The following is a 21,793-nucleotide window of genomic DNA, read 5'->3' on the forward strand; positions in this document are numbered from 1 at the left end:
GAAGAGAGTAAATTAAATGCAATTTGTATTTAATTCCACCTTGAAAAAGATAAAAGTTGATTTTTTTTCTCTTATATTTTTGGACAAAAAATATGCATTTTTTTCTCTTATATTTTGGGACAGAGGGAATAGGTGTTATAAAGACGGACACAATAAGACTACATTAAGTGGAAACACAACTTTATATTATATTTTAAATGTTGAGTTACATTTGGACCTTGAGCCTTACTGTACATCCACGACACTAAAACTTAACGTTTTTTTGCCAAAAATTAAAGGAAGAGACTAAATAGGATAACAAAAGTGAAGTTAATGGACTAACTTATAATATTTTTTTAGTTAAGAAATTAAAGTGGAACATTTAAATTAAGTTAAAGGACTAAAAATATGTATTAAACCTAAATAATAATTAAGGGTGACAAAATATATAAAATGTGAAGCAAAACCAAAAAATAAACATTTGTTGGAAGTCCAGTTCTCTAAATTTTTTTTTTTACATTTTATTGATGATTTACAATATCTATGACTTAATGAAATGTTTTAAAAATTAGAATGATCATCAAATTAGTGAGGGTATTTTGGGTCACTGTTTTATTGGTCAAATTTTTAAGTCATTAGTGTTAGTGCACAAAGTTAGGAGAAACAAAAGAAATGAGAGAATAATATTTAATATTTTGCAATGACGGCTACAAGTCTAATTGCAAACAAGGAAAAGTTATTTCGAATAAGTTTTTAATAAAGTCTAATTATATTTTTATTTTATTTTTTTAAAATTATAAATTGGCTCCGTTTTTTTAAAATTATAAATCTGGTTTTGTAAGGATGAGTTAGGTCAATTTTAATATGGTATCAGAGCTTGTCAATCAGACGTTGAGTCATCCGCCATTTAAAATCCACGCACCAAGCTCAAAGAGTGTTGGACGTGAGGGAGTGTATTGGAAAGATTCCAAAGTCCCACATTAATTAGAAATAGAGCATTGAAAGAGTTTATATATAGTGACAATTCTCACTTTACCAACCAATTTTATAAAGATGAGTCAGGTCAAACTCTAATATGTTTGATAATTTTATCCTTTGACGTGATTATGAAAATTCAGAAATATTGATAAGTTAGATCTTAAATGATGAAACTAAAATAAAATCAACGATAGTAATATTTTATATATATATATATATATATATATATATATATATATATATATATATATATATATATATATATATATATATATATAAAGTAATAATTAGAATCATGAATCAAAATCTATAAAGAATTACACAAAATAATAATTAACAAAATAGAAAGATACAATTTATGCAAAATTAAACTTGCATAGTATTAATTTAAGCATGTTAGTTTAAGCCCGTATAAGTACAGGTTGGCTGAGGCCCATTTATACTCTTTTTTTGTAAAGAGATAGGCCAAAGCCACCCTCAAGGAATAAACCGAAAGTTAGGAAACGCTAACTTATTTCGACCTAGACTACAATAAATAGAGATGGACATCTCTGAAGAATAGCTATAACCCACAAAACTTAACCCCTTGTTTGCTAGCGTGTCCGCACAAACGTTACCCTCACGAAAGATATAGGACACTACCAACTGCATACTATCGTTTATAATTTTCCCATACATGCCTTAGATCCCACGGAATAGAAGTAGGTTTGGAGAAAGCTTTGACAACTAATGTCGAATCTGTTTCCAACCAAAGTTGATACCAAAGATTATCATGAGCAATCTCCATTGCTCTATAGCCCCTGCCAGCTTCGCATGAAATGCTTTACCACGACCCATATTTTCCTTGAAGCTGGCTACGAAATTCGCATATGAGTTTTTGAATGAACATGCACAAGCTGAAGAGGTAGAGGTGAAAGAACCATTTGTGTTAGCTTTCATCCAACTTTTTTGTGGCAGATACCAAAAGACTTCGATAATATTTGGAGCACGAGGCTGATGGATTGCAATGTCAATTTTTTTTAATAATGATAAAGTTTGGTCCCGAATTCCTGAACTTCTTCCTAGTATGCTGCCCGAAAAGAAAGTGATATTAGTATGTTTCTCGCTTCCAAATCATATGAAGCCTTTTAGGTTTTATCATTCTTCCAATCCTTAAGACGTTTTACAACACCGCAATCACTCGTGGGAATAAAGGTCCCTCAGTAACGACACACCACAGATTTTTGTTAATTGATAGTAAGTGCACATTCATAATTGATTTCCAATAAGTATCATTTTTACCTTTAAAATTCGGCGCTCTATTGTATGCTTCCTTTGGATTGTTATCCTCTGCCATAATTTACAAAACTTTTGGAGTCGAATAGACTTAATAAAAAAAACCAGGCTCTGATGCCAATTGTTGGGTGACGATGTGGCAATAGAAAATAATCTAGAGAGGGTGAATAAACGTTTTAGAAACAAATCACTCGATTCTTCAAATAAGAATAACCAAAAGTTTTTCAGAGTTTTCTCGCGGAAGTTTGTAGAGTGAAAATGTGAAATTATACTCAATTGACAATTATTAAGTAGCAACCCAAATCACTTTACAAATATCGTAATGTCTAGCTGAGGAAACACAACGTATGCAATTGAATTAATTTAATAAGTCAATAGATGTGGTTACACAATTTATCAATAAGTCGAATTCTAAAAGCACGATGTTTCTTAGATTTTAATCACCACTAAAGCCCTCAATAGGTTTTCAAATTCCAACTAAACCTTAGCTTATCAAATAAATTGCTATTACCAAAATACAAATCTAAGCATGCATGTTCTACGAAATAAAAATTCAAGAGTAAGAGATAGAGAGATGACATGGTTATTTATAGTACTTCGACTCTTTCGCCCTCACGTGAGTCTATGTGCACTTTTAAAAGTACTTGCATAATTCCATTAGTTTGACAAATATTCAAAGAGTTTATACAATCACTTATCTAGAATAATGTTGAAGATAATAAAACTTCGATTCTGGATCTTGATTCGTATATGGCTAACTACCCAACCCTTATGCACAATCTTTACTCAATTAATGCTTCCAATCTTCTAATATCACCAATTCTGCTCCTAGCCTTCATGTGTAGCAATCAACCCCTTGATCCTACCGATTCTTGAGCGATGAATTGTTTGAAGATGTAAAAGGAACTCTGCCTTATCCGTAGCCTTCCACACAGTCACTACTAAGGAAATTATAGAGAGAAGAAATTCTTCTTTTCAATGGAATTTGTCAGAACTTGAAAATCTTTGAACAAATCTACAAGAACAGTGGTTTCAAGACAATGTCTCCCCGAATCAATTAACATTCACTCACGATCAAGATCTCAGAGTTGGAATGAGGTTAAAGATGAAATATTTTTAGTGCAAGAGTTTCAAAACAAATGGTTTATTTTCACAGAAATTCACAAACACTTATGAAAAACTTTTATAATGATTTTGAAAGTCTCTCTTTAAAAAAGGTTGAAAAAATGCTTATATATGTGTTTGAGATGAAGCACACAAAAAGACTGAAAAATGTTGGTTAGATTCGAATCAAGGTAAGTGCATTTAATGAGTCAAATGAGCAAGTGAATGGTATAAAAGAGATTCAGAATTTTTGACCCATTTATAGTTGATTCAAATCAAGTGCGGTTTGTGACTCAAATCATAGGCCCGTGATTTGAATTATGTGCAATAATTGATTCAAAACAATTTCTCAAGGAACTTTTAAAAAACCATAAAAAGTTGCATGATTTGAATCATGTGCAAGGTATGATTCGAATCAATTGCTCCAGAAACTTTAGAAAAACCAGAAAATTTTCATGATTTGAATCATGTGTAAACCCTGATTCAAATTAAATGGTTTTTGAAATCTTTTGGAAACCTCTAATTGATATAATTCGAATCAAATGTTGTGTGAAAATAATTGATTCGAGTCAATACATCAAAAACACAAGTTTTTCAGGGTTTAGAATTTTTCTTTGCACCTGATTTGATTTAAATACACAAGGCTTTTATTACACAAACTCATACACTTTACTAATAACATTTTGAGCAAATTCGAACATAACCAAATATTTAAGCATGCTAAAAGATATATGAATCATGTGTGTGCAATCTGTGAGGGAAACTCAACAATGATAAAAGACGAAAGCGATAGAACAAGCAACAAAACATAACTGTATCGGGATTTCTCCCCCTGCATATAATAAGGATGTGCAACAACAACTCTTCCTAAAAATATGTAACTCCAGAAAATACTAGTTAGGAGTTAGTTAGTGAATTTATAAAATATGGTTAGCACTAGCATAATTATCATGGAGTTTCACTCATGCATAAATAAGCCTTGTACCTACTTTTCACATTAATGAAGAATTTACAATTTGTTCATAATAAAGTGTGTGTCTCTTATTGGTTTCTATGTATTTCTAAGTTTTGTTTGTGAAGTTTAAAAAAGAGAAAAAAGAGAGAAAGATTTTGAAAAATAAAATAAAAAAATTGCAAAGTTTAGATAATGTTTTAGAAGATTTATTTTTACTCATGATACAAAATTTCTTTAGCTTAGGAAACTCAAAAATTATATTAGAAAAGGAGTTTGAAAGAATTAAATAAAATCTTTTCAATATTATATATATATATATATATATATATATATATATATATATATATATATATATATATATATATATATATATATATATATATATATATATATAATAATAGTTATATTAATATTTTAATAAATAGTTTAATTTCTCTCTCTTGATTAATCCAATGGTTAGCATTGAATTCTCTTATCTCTTATTTAAAAATCCTCCTACTTGATACATTCCCTATATATATATATATATATATATATATATATATATATATATATATATATATATATATATATATATATATATATATATATATATATATATATATATATATATATATATATATATATATATATATATCATAAAAGTTAAAATATATTATTAAAAATATTTATTTATCATTCTTTACCAAAACATCATCTCAAAAAATATTTAAAAAATTATATTTTTTCTTCAAAACTCTTCATTCACCCTATAGTCCAAAGTTACAAATAATTTATTTCATTTAATTTCAAATAAAATAAATTATATTTATGATATATTTCAATTAATATTATTCATATCATTCTCAATTTATTGTATTTATTTTATATTTATGATAAAAATAAATAAACTACTATATAATAATGATATTTTAATAAAATCATATTTCTTTCTAATTTTTTAATATATTTTTAATACGAGAGAATTAATGAGCTCTGTCATTTATTTTGATACATTTTACTAGTTTTTTTCCAATAATTTAGTGGTTAAAATTTCACATCATAAAAGTGAATAAATGAGATATTCTGGATTCAAATTCATATTTTTTTTACGGTTAGATGTCTATGCATAACTTTCAATTAAATGGGCTTAATAACCATCCTACTAAATTACTATCTTGAATTAAAAGAATATTTATTTTTATTTTTATTTTTATATAAATTGCCTATTTTATTTTACTCAATTCGTGTAATTTTTTACTTTGATACTAATTAAAGATGACAATGGATAGAGTACTATAGTATTCGCCTTCATAATCGTAGTTTAAAAAAATTCTCTTACTTGTGCCCATATCTGCGTGGTCTTCAAACTTTATACCGGTATCTGTACTATGTGGATACCTACTATCCTTACCCGCACCTATTACCCGCAATTCTAGTAAAAATAAATCTATCAATTGAAAAATGTCATCTCATTTTAATTTTTTTAACAAAATTATTTAAAAATTCAAATATTTCACTATTGAATTGTGAAATAAAGGAACACCTATATTAAAATGTGTAATAGTTTAATCGTAATGTATATTTTTAAAAAATATAGACATAGGTGAGCATTAATGTATTTGTATCTGTATTCATATCCGCATATTTTAATGAATAATTACATATGTTTGTGCCCATACCTGTTCCTATTATTACGAGTTTTTACCATACTCATTATGAATGATTTTTACATGTATGATGTATCTATTGAGTATAGGTACAATTGTGATCCCTAATACTTGTTAGAATAATAATACAAGTGTGAGTAAATGGGGAAATAGTCCCACATTGGATAGAAATGTGGAGACTTGAGAATATATAAGTGGGAGAACCCACTCACCTATCACCTTAAGGTTTTAGTGGATAAATGGTGTGTCTCTCACAAACATACAAAGTCCTACACTATATATCAATGCTCCCTACTAAATAACTCTCCCCAACAAGTGATATCATGAGCCTTTGGTTCGAAAAAGGGAATGCCTAAGAAGAGGTACGTTGCCCAAGAAGAGGTAACAGCGGTACAAGTGTGAGGGGGAGCATTGTGGACACACTTGAGGGGGAGGGTGTTAAAATAATAATAGAAGTGTGAGTAAGTGGGTGAGAATATATAAATGGGAGAACCACTCACCTATCACCTTAAAATTTTAGGTGGATAAGTGGTGTGTCTGTGACAAATATACAAAGTCCTACACTATGTATCAATGATACTAAAGCATAATATAATAAGATTGTGAAATCAATACTGGTTAATTTCTTGAAATCTTGTAAAGCATTTATGGTTACAACTTAGAAGTTTCTTTATCATGCACAAATTAATGAAAGTCTTATTTATTATTTATTTATTTCTATAATTTACTCAACTTTAAATTTTCATTTGTTTTACCTATTATTTCTATCTATGTAGTATATCTTTTACTATAAAAAAATAGAAAAAAATAATAATAAGATTTATTGATAACACGATTTTATATCGTATATTTAGCTTACAATCCATAGATATTTATAGCATTTTCCGTTTATTATTTTAATTTATTACGATATTACGCGTGTTTTTGCTTTGTTTCAGGTTTTACACTCTTACTATGCCGAATTGTGAAAAAGAGAAGAAATGGAGCCAAAACGACCCTTTTCTATGCCTAAAAGACGTAAACTGGGTGCTGAAGTAAAAAGGGAGTGCAATTAAAGGCCAAGTGTGCTGAAAGAGGCCCAAAGACTCAATGAAGCAATCCAGCCCACGAAGGAGAACAGCCCAAGCCACACAAGTAAGCAGAGACGCACGTCTCTGCCACCTCAGCAAAAGGGAGACGCACGTCTCCACCTCCCTAAATTCTCTTCACTTGAGACGCACGTCTCAAGTCTCCCTGAAGAATAGGAGACGCACGTCTCCACGTCCCGGTCTGCAGAAGTTCCTCTTTTCACGCAAAGCAACTGCAAGCCCCTCCTATAAATAGGACCAGTCACTTCACTTCAATCTGTCTGATTTCCTGCCAACGAAGTGCTGCCGAAATTGTACCGCGAACTGCTTTTCCTTATTCTGCTTTCATTTAACCGTTTATTTTCTCACAACGATTTCTACACTGGAAATTGTTGTGAACTTTTCGTAGATCTAGCCTTACGTTAGATTTATCGTTTTATTTCATTGTTTTTATTTTCTGCCATTTAAATTCCGAAGAACGATCCAGCCAACCTGTGGTGGAAGTTCGAGTACTTCAAGATTCAATTCAATTCAGATTTATTTTAATTCAGGTTTTTTTTATTTACCGCCTTTATTTATATTATTATTGCATGATATATTATATGCCATTTAATATGTCTATTATTATGAACCGAACCGATTTATGCATGTTTAATCATATTAATATGTCTGGCTAAATTACTATAGGTGTCGGTATGTAAAGTAAGTTAACCGTAGGGATCCGAAATAAATTGGCTTAAATTATGTTTTATTAATTATCACTTATTTTTGGTTTATATGTCTAGTTTAATTAGTAAGTCTTAAAACCAATAGAGCGAAAGTTTGAGGGCTTAGGACGGTCAAAGGTTAAAACCAATAGAGCGAAAGTTTGAGGACTTTAACTGGATAGTAGACATAGGACATTAGTTTTAAGGATGGCGAAAGCGTATTAAAACTAATTGGAACTTATTTATTTTCAAAAATTGTTTTTACACTCGAGCGGGATGGTGAAAGCGTACGTTAGGGTTATTAGCTTGCTCCGAGTCAACAGAGCGAAAGTTTGAGATTAGGAGATTTAAATAGATAACAACCTCGTAAAATAGGCATTTTATTAATTACATTGTTTCCAAAAAGCTCTTCTAAAATCTAATGGGATGGCGAAAGCGTACATTAGGATTAGGATAGTAGTCTGAATCAACAGAGCGAAAGTTTGAGACGAGGATTTTTAATCAATTGGAATTAGTAAAGATTTTTAATTTAATTATGCAAAAGCCAATGGACCTTTGGATTACCTTTAGTTAAACGAAATACATACTGATACCTGTCTTTTATTATTATTCTTTATTTTCTCACAATCACTTTCCCTTAGGAACAATCGAAATTTTAGTACTCCTAGCTTTACATAGTAACCTTAGATAACGGTAGATCGATTCATAGTCCATGTGGATTCGATATCTTTTAAAACTACACGACACGACTGTGCACTTGCAGTTATCAGATTTATAGACACGTAAAGTCGCGATCAAGTTTTTGGCGCCGTTGCCGGGGACTATTTAAGTCGATATCGTAACTCACTGTTACACCGTAGAGACTAGGACAATTCTTCCCTTTCTTTTTGAACGATTGTATGCCAAATACTCGTTCAGAAGGAGGAAACTTAATACAACGAATTAACGAGATCGAACATTTCATTAACGTTAAACGTCGAGCTCGCAATCTTCCCGAAGTAGCAGAAATTCCGATTAATCAGGAATTGATTTTTACTGATCAAATCAATCAAATCACCCCGAAGTTAGAGATGGCTGCTATTCGTCCTCTTAGAGACTATGCCGCTCCTTCGCGCGCTGAACCACATTCAAGTATCGCACCACCTGCGATTGAGCGAACAATTTCGAACTGAAACCTTCACTGGTCCAAGCTGTTCAACATAATCAATTCTCTGGAAGCCCTGTAGACGACCCCACCCATTTATCCGTGTTCGTGCAATACGCCGACACTATCAAAGCCAACAACGTTAGTTCCGAAGCTATTCGATTACGCCTTTTCCCTTTCTCCTTGAGAGATAGAGCGAGAGCGTGGCTTCAATCCCTGCCTTCCAATTCCATAACTACGTGGGATGAATTGAAGAGAGTATTCTTAGCGAGATACTTTCCGCCTAGCAAAACTGCTATGCTTAGAGGTCAAATCAACGGATTTACCCAGAAAGATAACGAATCGCTCTTCGAAGCTTGGGAACGTTACAAGGACATGCTTAGAATATGCCCTCATCATGGACTCGAACCATGGCTGATCATCCATACTTTCTATGGTGGTCTCTTATATAACACTAAAATGACTATAGATGCCGCTGCTGGCGGAGCATTAATGGACAAACCCCATGATGAAGCATACAAACTCATAGAGAACATGGCACAAAACCATTACCAATGGGGAGGAGAACGAGCCGCTCTAGAGAAAGCCCAAACCAAAGGAGGAATGTACGAAATAAGTGGTATAGACCGCGTTAACGCTAAAGTAGACGCTTTAACTCAAAAGATCGAGAATTTAACCATCACTCCTTCAGCCACCGCTGCCGCTGTAGCACCTAACTGCGAGATTTGTGGATTGACTGGGCATGTAGTTGCTGAATGCCAACTCTTGACTGGAGTCCCATCTGACCAAGTAAATTACGCTCAAGGAAACCCTTATTCTAACACGTACAACCCTGGATGGAAAAACCACCCGAACTTTTCTTATAAGAACAACAATGCGTTGTACGCGCCTGGACAAGCACCTGCTGTACCACCTGGCTACCAAAAAGCGCCTGTAGCTGCTCAAAACACCCCTAGGAAGTCAAATCTAGAAATCATGATGGAGAACTTCATAGCTTCCCAACAACAAACCAATAAAGACTTCCTGAATCAAAACATCCACAATAGCGAGCAACTAAAACAACTATCGAACAAAGTAGATGCTTTAGCTACGCATAACAAAATGTTAGAAACTCAAATCTCACAAGTAGCTCAACAACAAGCACCTACTGCTGCCCCCGCTGGCATGTTTCCTGCTCAACCTCAACCCAATCCTAAAGGACATGCGAACGCGATAACACTACGAAGTGGAACTAATTACGATGGACCCATAGATCCTAGAACCCAAAACGTACCCATGTCACAACAAGAGCCAAAGGAAACCCAAAAGAAAACAACTGACGAACAAACTGCTAAGACTGATGAGAACAATAACGAAGTGGAACCCGAAAAAGAGAAACCTTATGTTCCACCACCACCTTATAAGCCACCAATTCCTTACCCTCAGAGATTAGCTAAATCAAAAACCGAAGCGCAATTTAAAAGATTTGTAGAACTTCTGAAGCAATTAAACATAACCATACCATTCACAGAAGCCATAACTGAGATGCCTTCGTACGCTAAGTTCTTAAAAGAAATCTTATCAAACAAAAAGAAACTCGAGGATAACGAAACTATAACGCTTACCGCTGAATGTAGCGCTATCATCCAAAATAACATGCCTCAAAAACTGAAAGACCCTGGTAGTTTCTCTATACCCTGCGTAATTGGAAAAACCATCATAGAGAAAGCCTTGTGCGATCTAGGAGCTAGTGTTAGTTTGATGCCTCTTTCAACCTGTAAGAAACTCAATCTAGGTGAGCTTAAAGCAACAAGAATGTCTCTTCAACTAGCAGACCGTTCAGTTAAATACCCTGTAGGAATGTTAGAGAATATCCCTGTTCGTGTAGGTCAATTCTACATCCCAACTGACTTCATCATTATGGATATCCAAGAAGATTCTAACATCCCGATCATATTAGGAAGACCATTTTTAGCAACCGCTGGTGCAATTATAGATGTAAAGCGAGGAAGGCTTACTTTCGAAGTAGGAGAAGAGAAAATAGAATTTATCCTTTCCCAATTCCTAAAAGCACCTTCTATAATTGACACATGCTGTTCTGCTGACATAATCGACGAGTGTGTCAAGGAAATAGAATCCGAACCAAGTAAGGAAACCGAAACCCTAAGAATTCCTATGCCGCCAATTTTTGAAGATGACAACTGGCGTGAGGAATATCAAGATAACCACCTGAGTGAATGCTTAGCTTTAACTCCAGATCCTATACCTGGACCTAAGAAACCTGGTATAGAGCTGAAAACACTTCCTACCGATCTTAGATACGAATTCCTAGACGAAGAACTAAACCGACCAGTTATAGTGAACGCCAACTTAGGACGAACCGAGACTGAAAAATTACTTAATGTCCTAAGAAAATACCCTACCGCTTTAGGATACAACATATCAGATCTGAAAGGTATAAGCCCTTCCCTCTGTATGCACCGCATTATGCTCGAAGACGATAGTAAAACCTCTAGGGAACATCAAAGGCGAATAAACCCTATTATGAGCGATGTGGTTAAAAAGGAAATCCAAAAACTGCTAGAAGCTGGAATAATATATCCTATATCCGATAGTAAATGGGTTAGCCCTGTTCACGTCGTACCAAAGAAAGGAGGAGTCACTGTAATCACTAATGCAAAAGGAGAATCTGTAGCACAACGTACCCAAACTGGATGGAGAATGTGCATTGACTATAGGAAGCTAAATAAAGCTACCCGAAAAGACCATTTCCCTTTACCTTTCATAGATCAAATGCTCGAACGCCTAGCTAAACACTCACATTTTTGTTATCTGGATGGATACTCCGGATTTTTCCAAATTCCTATCCACCCTGACGACCAAGAGAAGACCACATTCACATGTCCTTATGGTACATTCGCTTATAGACGAATGCCCTTTGGGCTCTGCAATGCACCCGCGACCTTCCAAAGATGCATGATGGCAATATTTGCCGACTTCCTAGATGGAATAATGGAGGTCTTTATGGACGACTTCTCTGTCTGTGGAGGAAGTTTTGAAACATGTTTAGAAAACCTTGAAATGGTGCTAAAACGATGCGTAAGCGTAAACCTAGTCCTTAATTGGGAAAAATGCCATTTCATGGTTCGACAAGGAATTGTACTTGGACACATCGTATCCGATAGAGGAATCGAAGTTGATAAAGCAAAAATCGAAATTATCGAAAACCTTCAACCTCCCAAAACCGTTAGAGAAATAAGAAGTTTTCTGGGACATGCTGGTTTTTACCGACGCTTCATTAAGGATTTCTCTAAAATAACCAAACCCTTAACTGAACTACTCATGAAAGACGCCGAATTTATTTTCACCGATAAATGCACTGAAGCATTTCAAACGCTTAAACAAGCATTGATCTCTGCGCCAATTATGCAACCTCCCGACTGGAATGAACCTTTCGAAATAATGTGTGACGCAAGTGATTATGCTGTAGGAGCCGTTCTAGGACAAAGAAAGGATAAGAAACTACATGTCATATATTATGCGAGTAGAACCCTAGACGAGGCTCAGATGAATTATGCCACGACAGAAAAAGAATTATTAGCTGTCGTATTCGCATTAGACAAATTCCGTTCTTACCTGGTAGGAGCCAAAATAATCATATACACTGACCACGCTGCCATTAGGTACCTCCTAACCAAAAAGGACGCCAAACCAAGACTTTTGAGATGGATCTTATTACTGCAAGAGTTCGACCTGGAAATTAAAGATAAGAAAGGCACTGAAAATGTCGTAGCAGATCACCTCTCTCGATTAGAAAATCTAAAACCCGAACAAGTACCAATTGACGATGATTTCCCTTATGAAAGACTCATCGCCCAATTAGAGGCAAATGAATTCGAACCATACCATCCAAACTCTGAAACCAACAAATTAGAAGACATAGCTTTAGCCCGATCTGACGCACCTTGGTATGCAGATTTCGTAAATTACCTAGCTGCTGGTGTGCTTCCCCCTGATCTAAGTTACCAACAGAAGAAGAAATTCTTCCACGACCTAAAACATTACTATTGGGACGACCCAATCCTGTTCAAAAGAGGCCCCGATGGAATCTTTAGACGTTGTGTACCCGAGGAGGAAATAAGAAGCATAATAACACATTGCCATTCTGCACCGTGTGGAGGACACCATAGCACATCTAGAACCTGCGCCAAAATCCTTCAATCTGGACTTTTCTGGCCCAACTTGTGGAAAGACGTCTATTTTGCTGTACTAAGCTGTGATAGATGCCAACGAACTGGAAACATTTCAAGACGCGATGAAATGCCTCAAAAAGGCATTCTTGAAGTAGAAATATTTGACGTCTGGGGAATAGACTTCATGGGACCGTTTCCGTCATCGTTTGGAAATCAATATATACTCGTAGCCGTCGATTACATTTCAAAATGGATAGAAGCTATTGCTTCTCCTACAAACGATACACGAGTAGTTATCAAACTTTTCAAAAACGTCATCTTTCCTAGGTTCGGTGTGCCAAGATTGGTAATTAGCGATGGTGGTTCCCATTTCATTTCAAGAATACTTGAGAAACTCCTTCGAAAATATGGAGTGAATCATCGAATAGCCACACCATACCATCCACAAACAAGCGGACAAGTAGAAGTATCTAACCGCGAAATAAAACAAATATTAGAGAAAACTGTTGCTATATCTAGGAAAGATTGGTCAACCAAGCTAAATGAAGCTTTATGGGCTTATAGAACAGCTTTCAAAACTCCAATAGGGACTACCCCATTCAAACTCGTTTATGGAAAATCATGCCACCTACCAGTAGAGTTAGAACATAAAGCCTATTGGGCCATCAAGAACTTAAACCTAAACTACACCGCCGCTGGTGAGAAACGACTTCTAGACATAAACGAATTAGAAGAACTTAGACAAGACGCTTACGAAAACGCCAAAATCTATAAAGAGCGAACGAAAAAATGGCACGACAAGCGTATATCTAGGAAAAATTTTAGCATAGGCGATAAAGTGCTTTTATTTAATTCTAGACTAAAATTATTTCCTGGTAAGTTACGATCTAGATGGTCTGGCCCTTTCGAAATAACCAACATATTTCCGAGTGGAGCGATAGAAATCAAAGGGGAAACCGTCAAACCTTTTGTCGTAAATGGGCAACGTCTTAAGTATTACCATCATCTCGAATACAATGAAAACATCGAAGTTTTTAAACTAGACGAACTGCCCGCTCTTTCGAAAAAATAGTTTTCTATTTTAAAATCGTCGACCTTACGACATTAAACAAAGCGCTTGGTGGGAGACAACCCACATTTATTTATTCTTTTTATTTTCATTTTATTTTTAAAATTTTAACCTTTAATTTTCATTTAATTATTCTATTTTTTATTATTCTAGATTTTAATTTTCTTATTATTTTTCATACATCTTATAATATTTATTATAATTATAACTGCTATCTTAACTCGAGAAAATACTTCCTTTTTATAATTATAATTATTATTATAACTTGTTTTATTTAATTTTATTTTTAAAATTAACACTAGCCTAGTTCTAACTTAATCTCAATATTTTCAACTTCTAGGTTTTTCATTTAACTACTAACTACGATGCAAGAAGTTGATAACATGGAAGTTGTGTTCCGTGGTAGAGGACAAGAAGCAAGATTTAACAAGCTGGCTGGAAGACACATGGATTTGACTTGCTATCCTCACCAACCAACTATGGTGAAACTTGGTATCGAAGAAAGCATCCTACACCTGCTTAACCAAATTGGTTGGACTGGTTCTCACTTGTTCCGCAAGTTTAGCACTTACCGGAAGCTCACTCTGGAATTCTTGAGCTCCCTGACCTATCTTCCAAACTGTGGACAAGGACTGAAAAAAGGAGTTATTCTCTTTAGACTCTTTGGTATGGAGTTTAATTTCTGCATCCGAGATTTTGCTGAAATGTTAGAACTACCTCATGGACCTGATGCATACGCCCAAGTAGCTGAAGAAAATCTTCCATACTGGGAGTTGGAAAAATACTGGGGCAAGATCACTGGAAACGACAACCCTGAAGAGAATGAGTTTCAATCTGAGAACATCCACAATCCTGCTTTCCGCTACTTTCACAAGATCCTTGCTCACTATATTTTTGGAAAGCCCGATAATGTCACTGAAGTTACTAGAGAAGAGTTGTTCATCATGTTTTGTACATCTCAGAATCGCCCGGTCAATGCCATCGCATTCATGCTAACAAACTTCGAGCGCATCACGCAAGACGAAGTTTCACCCATTAGGATCGGCGGATTCGTCACTATGATTGCTAATGCCATAGGAATGAGAGTGCCTTTGCTTAGATTGACACCTTTTGGTACCCATACCTCTATGGACATCAATTTCTGCTTTAATCGAGGTATCATCGGTAATCTTGGACCTGATCGTTTTGAATTGCTCATTGATAACAAAGTTTGGTATCAGTTCACCTTACCGAATCCTAGGACGAGTGTGCACAACCCTGCCAACTGGCTTTACTATGGTTAGATTCCTGAGAGAGAGCCATCACCTGAAACTCCTCAAGCTTATGAACATTTTGATGAGGAAATGCCAGCATCTGAATCTGAACCTGAAACACCTCCTGGTTACTATGAACCTCTTCCTGTTGATGAACCCATTCCTGATTACGAACCTCTTCCCATTGATGAACCTGTATCTGAGTATGAGCCTGAAACTCGTTCTGAAGATTCCGTTGATGATCACACTGTTGATATGACTGATGTCGAGGTCGAGCAACAACAACCCGCTACATCTACTGCATCGGTGAATCAAAGAATGCCTAATCTGAATACGCACGAACAAGCCATCACTGCGCTACAACAAGATGTACAACATGTGCGCAACGAGCTACACACTTTGCAAATGCATTTCTTCGATTTTATCGACACCGTAAATGCTCAGTTCGACGAAGTTTTCAAACACATTCAGTCTAATCAGAACAACAATAGACGTGGCTAGATGTTACCGTATTAGACTATTAGATTTTATTCTAGTTTTAGTAATTTCTATTCCTAGTTTAGATTTACATTTTTCTGCACTTTTGCTTTCTACTTCTGTTAACACTCAGTACTGGTTTATTATTAAATTCAAAATTCTTTTGATTACTGCTACTGTGTTATGTTACACTGCTATTGACTGCTATATATATATACTTCCCTATAATTTTTTGCTGTTAATAGTATTTAAATCCGACACTGTTATGAACTGATGGACAATATTAATGGTATCTGTCAGCACTGTCTGGTCACTTGCATGCGTGACCCGCCTGCCTACAACAGGAGACGCACGTCTCCATCTGTGTGGGGCCAGCTGACATGAACCAAAGGAACAGGAGACGCACGTCTCCATGCTCTGCCCCAGCAGACTGGCTGCCTGAGACGCACGTCTCCCAAGGCCAGCAGTCTGTTTGACCACGCAGACCACTCTCTTTCCCTCTTGAATTTTGAATTTGAATTTCAAAATTCATCTTTCAATCTTCTTCATTCTTCCCCTATTTATTCCATTTAAACTCCATTAACCTCATTCATCCTCCATCATTCACCTCTTAAACTCCATTCATTTCCCATTTCTCTATTCTATTCAAACTTCAAACACCACCATTAATCCATTTTAATTTTCCATTAACCACACCATTTTCAAACCTCACTATAAAACCACACCACCACCACTCTTCTTCTTCACAACTATCATACCATTCTCTACTTTTCTACACTACATTTCTATTTTTCATTTCCATACTCACCATGCCTCCACGTTCATTAATCCGTAGTGAGCGTCCCGAGAGACCACCTCCCGACCTTTCAAACATTATCTTCCGAGATGACGACAATGATGCTCAACGAACAAAATATGTTGCTTTCTACGAACGTTCGGTTGTTCCCACAAAATTTGTGAACACCGAGTGTCTAGAAACTTTGGGTCTCATTGATGGTGTTACCCGTCTGCTCACCAAATCTAGCCTCCACCATCTTTGTACCGAACCCGTACCTACTTATGAGCCGCTCGTCTTAGAATTTTTGAGTTCTTTCAACTACGACACTCCCTCTAATCAACCACACTCAACCGGTAGCATCCAATTTCGGATGTTCAACCGTGAATATGCTCTCGAACAAGATGTCGTAGCTTCATATTTGCATTTTAATCATGCACCAATTGCTCACCGCTCAATCTTTCAAGAACTCAATGGTCGATCCTGGGAGGATCTCGCTTTTGAATTTTGGTTCCATCTCACTGGAGAAAATCCTACCGGTTGGAGAGCTCTCCATGCTTCTCACATTCAAAACCCCGCTATACGTTATTTTCAACGTGTCTTGGGGCATACTATTTTTGCGAGATCTAACAACCACAAGGTAAACCAAAATGAATTATTTTTCCTTTACTGTGCGCTTAACAATATCCGCTTCAATGCCGCACCGTTTATGTTCCAACACATCCAAGGTTTAGTTAACGCCCCCGCTACAAATCCATTCTTGCTTGGAGGCATTATTACTACCTTGGCCTGTGCTTTAGGTCTTGGTGACGAGCTCCTCTCACTCTCACATCTCATGAAGCCTGCTCAGTCACTCGATCTCACCTACTGCCGCGATTCCCACTTGGTTTCACCCCGCCATGATGGCCGATACACTTTGGTCGTCAACAAAGTTCCTATTCCTTATGTCATCCTTCCATGCCCTGAAAGAATCAACATCCGTTATGTTCAACGTTGGAGGCTTATTGAAGACAATCCTCAAGATGACCAACAAGAACATCCTAATGAACCTATGGATGCCAATGAAGAAGAACTCAACCAAGGGCAAGCTAATGTCAACCAACCTCCTCCAAACAACCCTCCGCCTATCACTCTTGAAGCCATGTATGCTGCTATTCAACGCCAAGATCAACTCGTTCAAGCTATGCAGACAAACCAAACTGAAACAATTAGGCTCATCCGAGAGATGCAACAGGAGCACCGTGACTATGCTATTAGGAACGAAAGTCAATACGCTGAAATTGCTACATATTTGCATGATCTTGACATTCGTGTGAATGACTCTCCTGATAGACGTCGCCGTGTTCGTACAAGAGGCGCGAGCAGTTCTCGAAACCGCAACAATGAGGAGTAGTTCTTATGCACTGAGGACATTGCATCATCTAAGTCTGGGGGAGTCGTATTATTTCTATTTCCTTTAGTTTTATTTTTCCCTTCAGTTATTTCCCTTCCTTGTAATGTTTTTCAAATTCAATAAAGAATATTTATGGAATTTAAGTCTTATATGTATAATTCCGTAGTTATTTCAATTTCTTCCATTTTCTTGAGCCATAACAAAAATTTTACGATAAACGCAAACCCCACACGTTCGAGAAATACAAAGCTACTCAAACACTCAACGCACTGAAACTGAATATAGTCAATATCCTTATTGTCCCAACACTCTAAAACCCCCGAGTATGCGTAACCGATTTGAATACCCGTTATACCAAAACCACCGACTTTAAGTTTTGAAATAACCCTTAGTAGTTTATTCTAGCAGTCGGCACCGTCTTAGATACAAACTACGCAGAGAGTCGATGAATATAAGTGTATGATCCTCATAATAATAATTATGTGTTCAACCATAAGAAGAAATGTGCCTACTAAGTAAGGTGATCCTCACAAGATCATTTAACCTAACGGTCGCAAATCTCAAATACAAAGAATTTAAAAAACTCACTGTCGATTGGTTCAGAAGTCATCTGGTAATGAACTTGGTAGGAAGGACTATTGTCCGATTCCCCACAATCTACAAGTGAATGCTAAGGAGTATACCACATATTGTGCCAGAACTCCATGAGAAGGATCATAGTCACTAACCGACTACTCTGCTATGTGCGTGTCAAGATAATGGGCTTAATGTGATTGCGCGCGAATGAAAAGGGTGAAACATGATGACAAGTCAAAAAGGTCGAGCTATAATGGCATGATTCGGATTGGTATGCATACTGGGAGTTGTTTAGTGTTGTTACTATAGGTTTATTGCTAGATTCATTATCATTATTTCCGAATAAGAACACTATGTAGCTAAGTATGACTGAACGACGTGGTGGAAGTGTGTTTCATTTATCTTTATCTTCTTATTTTGCTTGAGGACAAGCAAAGATTCAAGTCTGGGGGAATTTGATAACACGATTTTATATCGTATATTTAGCTTACAATCCATAGATATTTATAGCATTTTCCGTTTATTATTTTAATTTATTACGATATTACGCGTGTTTTTGCTTTGTTTCAGGTTTTACACTCTTACTATGCCGAATTGTGAAAAAGAGAAGAAATGGAGCCAAAACGACCCTTTTCTATGCCTAAAAGACGTAAATTGGGTGCTGAAGTAAAAAGGGAGTGCAATTAAAGGCCAAGTGTGCTGAAAGAGGCCCAAAGACTCAATGAAGCAATCCAGCCCACGAAGGAGAACAGCCCAAGCCACACAAGTAAGCAGAGACGCACGTCTCTGCCACCTCAGCAAAAGGGAGACGCACGTCTCCACCTCCCTAAATTCTCTCCACTTGAGACGCACGTCTCAAGTCTCCCTGAAGAATAGGAGGCGCACGTCTCCACGTCCCGGTCTGCAGAAGTTCCTCTTTTCACGCAAAGCAACTGCAAGCCCCTCCTATACATAGGACCAGTCACTTCACTTCAATCTGTCCGATTTCCTGCCAACGAAGTGCTGCCGAAATTGTACCGCGAACTGCTTTTCCTTATTCTGCTTTCATTTAACCGTTTATTTTCTCACAACGATTTCTACACTGGAAATTGTTGTGAACTTTTCGTAGATCTAGCCTTACGTTAGATTTATCGTTTTATTTCATTGTTTTTATTTTCTGCCATTTAAATTCCGAAGAACGATCCAGCCAACCTGTGGTGGAAGTTCGAGTACTTCAAGATTCAATTCAATTCAGATTTATTTTAATTCAGGTTTTTTTTATTTACCGCCTTTATTTATATTATTATTGCATGATATATTATATGCCATTTAATATGTCTATTATTATGAACCGAACCGATTTATGCATGTTTAATCATATTAATATGTCTGGCTAAATTACTATAGGTGTCGGTATGTAAAGTAAGTTAACCGTAGGGATCCGAAATAAATTGGCTTAAATTATGTTTTATTAATTATCACTTATTTTTGGTTTATATGTCTAGTTTAATTAGTAAGTCTTAAAACCAATAGAGCGAAAGTTTGAGGGCTTAGGACGGTCAAAGGTTAAAACCAATAGAGCGAAAGTTTGAGGACTTTAACTGGATAGTAGACATAGGACATTAGTTTTAAGGATGGCGAAAGCGTATTAAAACTAATTGGAACTTATTTATTTTCAAAAATTGTTTTTACACTCGAGCGGGATGGCGAAAGCGTACGTTAGGGTTATTAGCTTGCTCCGAGTCAACAGAGCGAAAGTTTGAGATTAGGAGATTTAAATAGATAACAACCTCGTAAAATAGGCATTTTATTAATTACATTGTTTCCAAAAAGCTCTTCTAAAATCTAATGGGATGGCGAAAGCGTACATTAGGATTAGGATAGTAGTCTGAATCAACAGAGCGAAAGTTTGAGACGAGGATTTTTAATCAATTGGAATTAGTAAAGATTTTTAATTTAATTATGCAAAAGCCAATGGACCTTCGGATTACCTTTAGTTAAACGAAATACATACTGATACCTGTCTTTTATTATTATTCTTTATTTTCTCACAATCACTTTCCCTTAGGAACAATCGAAATTTTAGTACTCCTAGCTTTACATAGTAACCTTAGATAACGGTAGATCGATTCATAGTCCCTGTGGATTCGATATCTTTTAAAACTACACGACACGACTGTGCACTTGCAGCTATCAGATTTATAGACACGTAAAGTCGCGATCATTTATCTAAAAAATGGTACGAAAGTTAATAATATTTAGAGAAAATGGTATATGCACTCACAGTATAAAATTTATTTACACTATCAACTAATCACCACCATAAATTCCACCATATCATATTGTAAATTTTAAGTTATTGTTATGACATAGCTGAATAATTTATTGTTATTGATTGACAGTGTAAAACTATTTTACACTATTAGTGTATAATCATTAAACTCTAATATTTAACACGTCTAACCTTGCATTTGATATAAAAAAATCATTATTTTTAAAGTGATTTTTAATAACTAAATAATAATCTTTTACGTATGAAGTTAATGATTTCTTAATTTGTATATTTTCTATATTTTTTTAAAATTTATCTACTTATAATATTTAAATAAAAAAAGCTAATCAAATATATAATAGGTCAAACTTTTGTATTACACTTTAATCGATTTAACTGGTTTAATATTCATTCGTGACTAATAAATAAAAATATAAAAAGCATTAAAATTAGTGAAACTAACTGTAATGAAACTAAAATCTCATTTTAACGAATAATAATAATAAATAAAAATATAAAAAGCATTAAAATTAGTGAAACTAACTCTGATGAAACTAAAATTTCATTTTAACAAGTAATAATAAAATTTAGGCTTAAATGCACTTTTGGTCTATGTAAGTTAGCGAGTTTTTGATTTTCGTCCCTGTACGTTGTTTGTTTGGTCTGAGTCCCTATATTTCACTTTCGCATTCGTTTTAATCCCTAAAATCATAATCCGCAAGAAAATTCGCAGGAAAATCGATAGATTTTTCTGCAGATTTTAGTTTTAATGACGCAAGCAAAAAATAAGATATAGAAGCTCAGACAAAAAAAATTTACACAAAAAAAAAATGAAAAATTTGTTAATTTATAGGGACCAAAAGTGCATTTAAGTCTAAAATTTATATCTACACACGGCATTTATTTTGTTCACCTATTTATTCATAGAGATGAAGAAAAATTAAAGAAAAAATAATTAAAATTCTTTAA

General features: G+C 35.2%; 1 non-coding gene across 1 annotated transcript; it reads right to left on the bottom strand.

The window, feature by feature from the left end:
• Window positions 1-9,155: 9,155 nt before the first annotated feature.
• On the bottom strand, window positions 9,156-9,262 carry LOC131645346 (small nucleolar RNA R71). The gene has a single exon (XR_009296975.1). It is a non-coding gene; the product is annotated as a small nucleolar RNA R71 (small nucleolar RNA).
• Window positions 9,263-21,793: the final 12,531 nt, after the last annotated feature.

Source organism: Vicia villosa, linkage group LG1 (assembly GCF_029867415.1).
Source record: "Vicia villosa cultivar HV-30 ecotype Madison, WI linkage group LG1, Vvil1.0, whole genome shotgun sequence".
Lineage (NCBI taxonomy): Eukaryota > Viridiplantae > Streptophyta > Magnoliopsida > Fabales > Fabaceae > Vicia > Vicia villosa.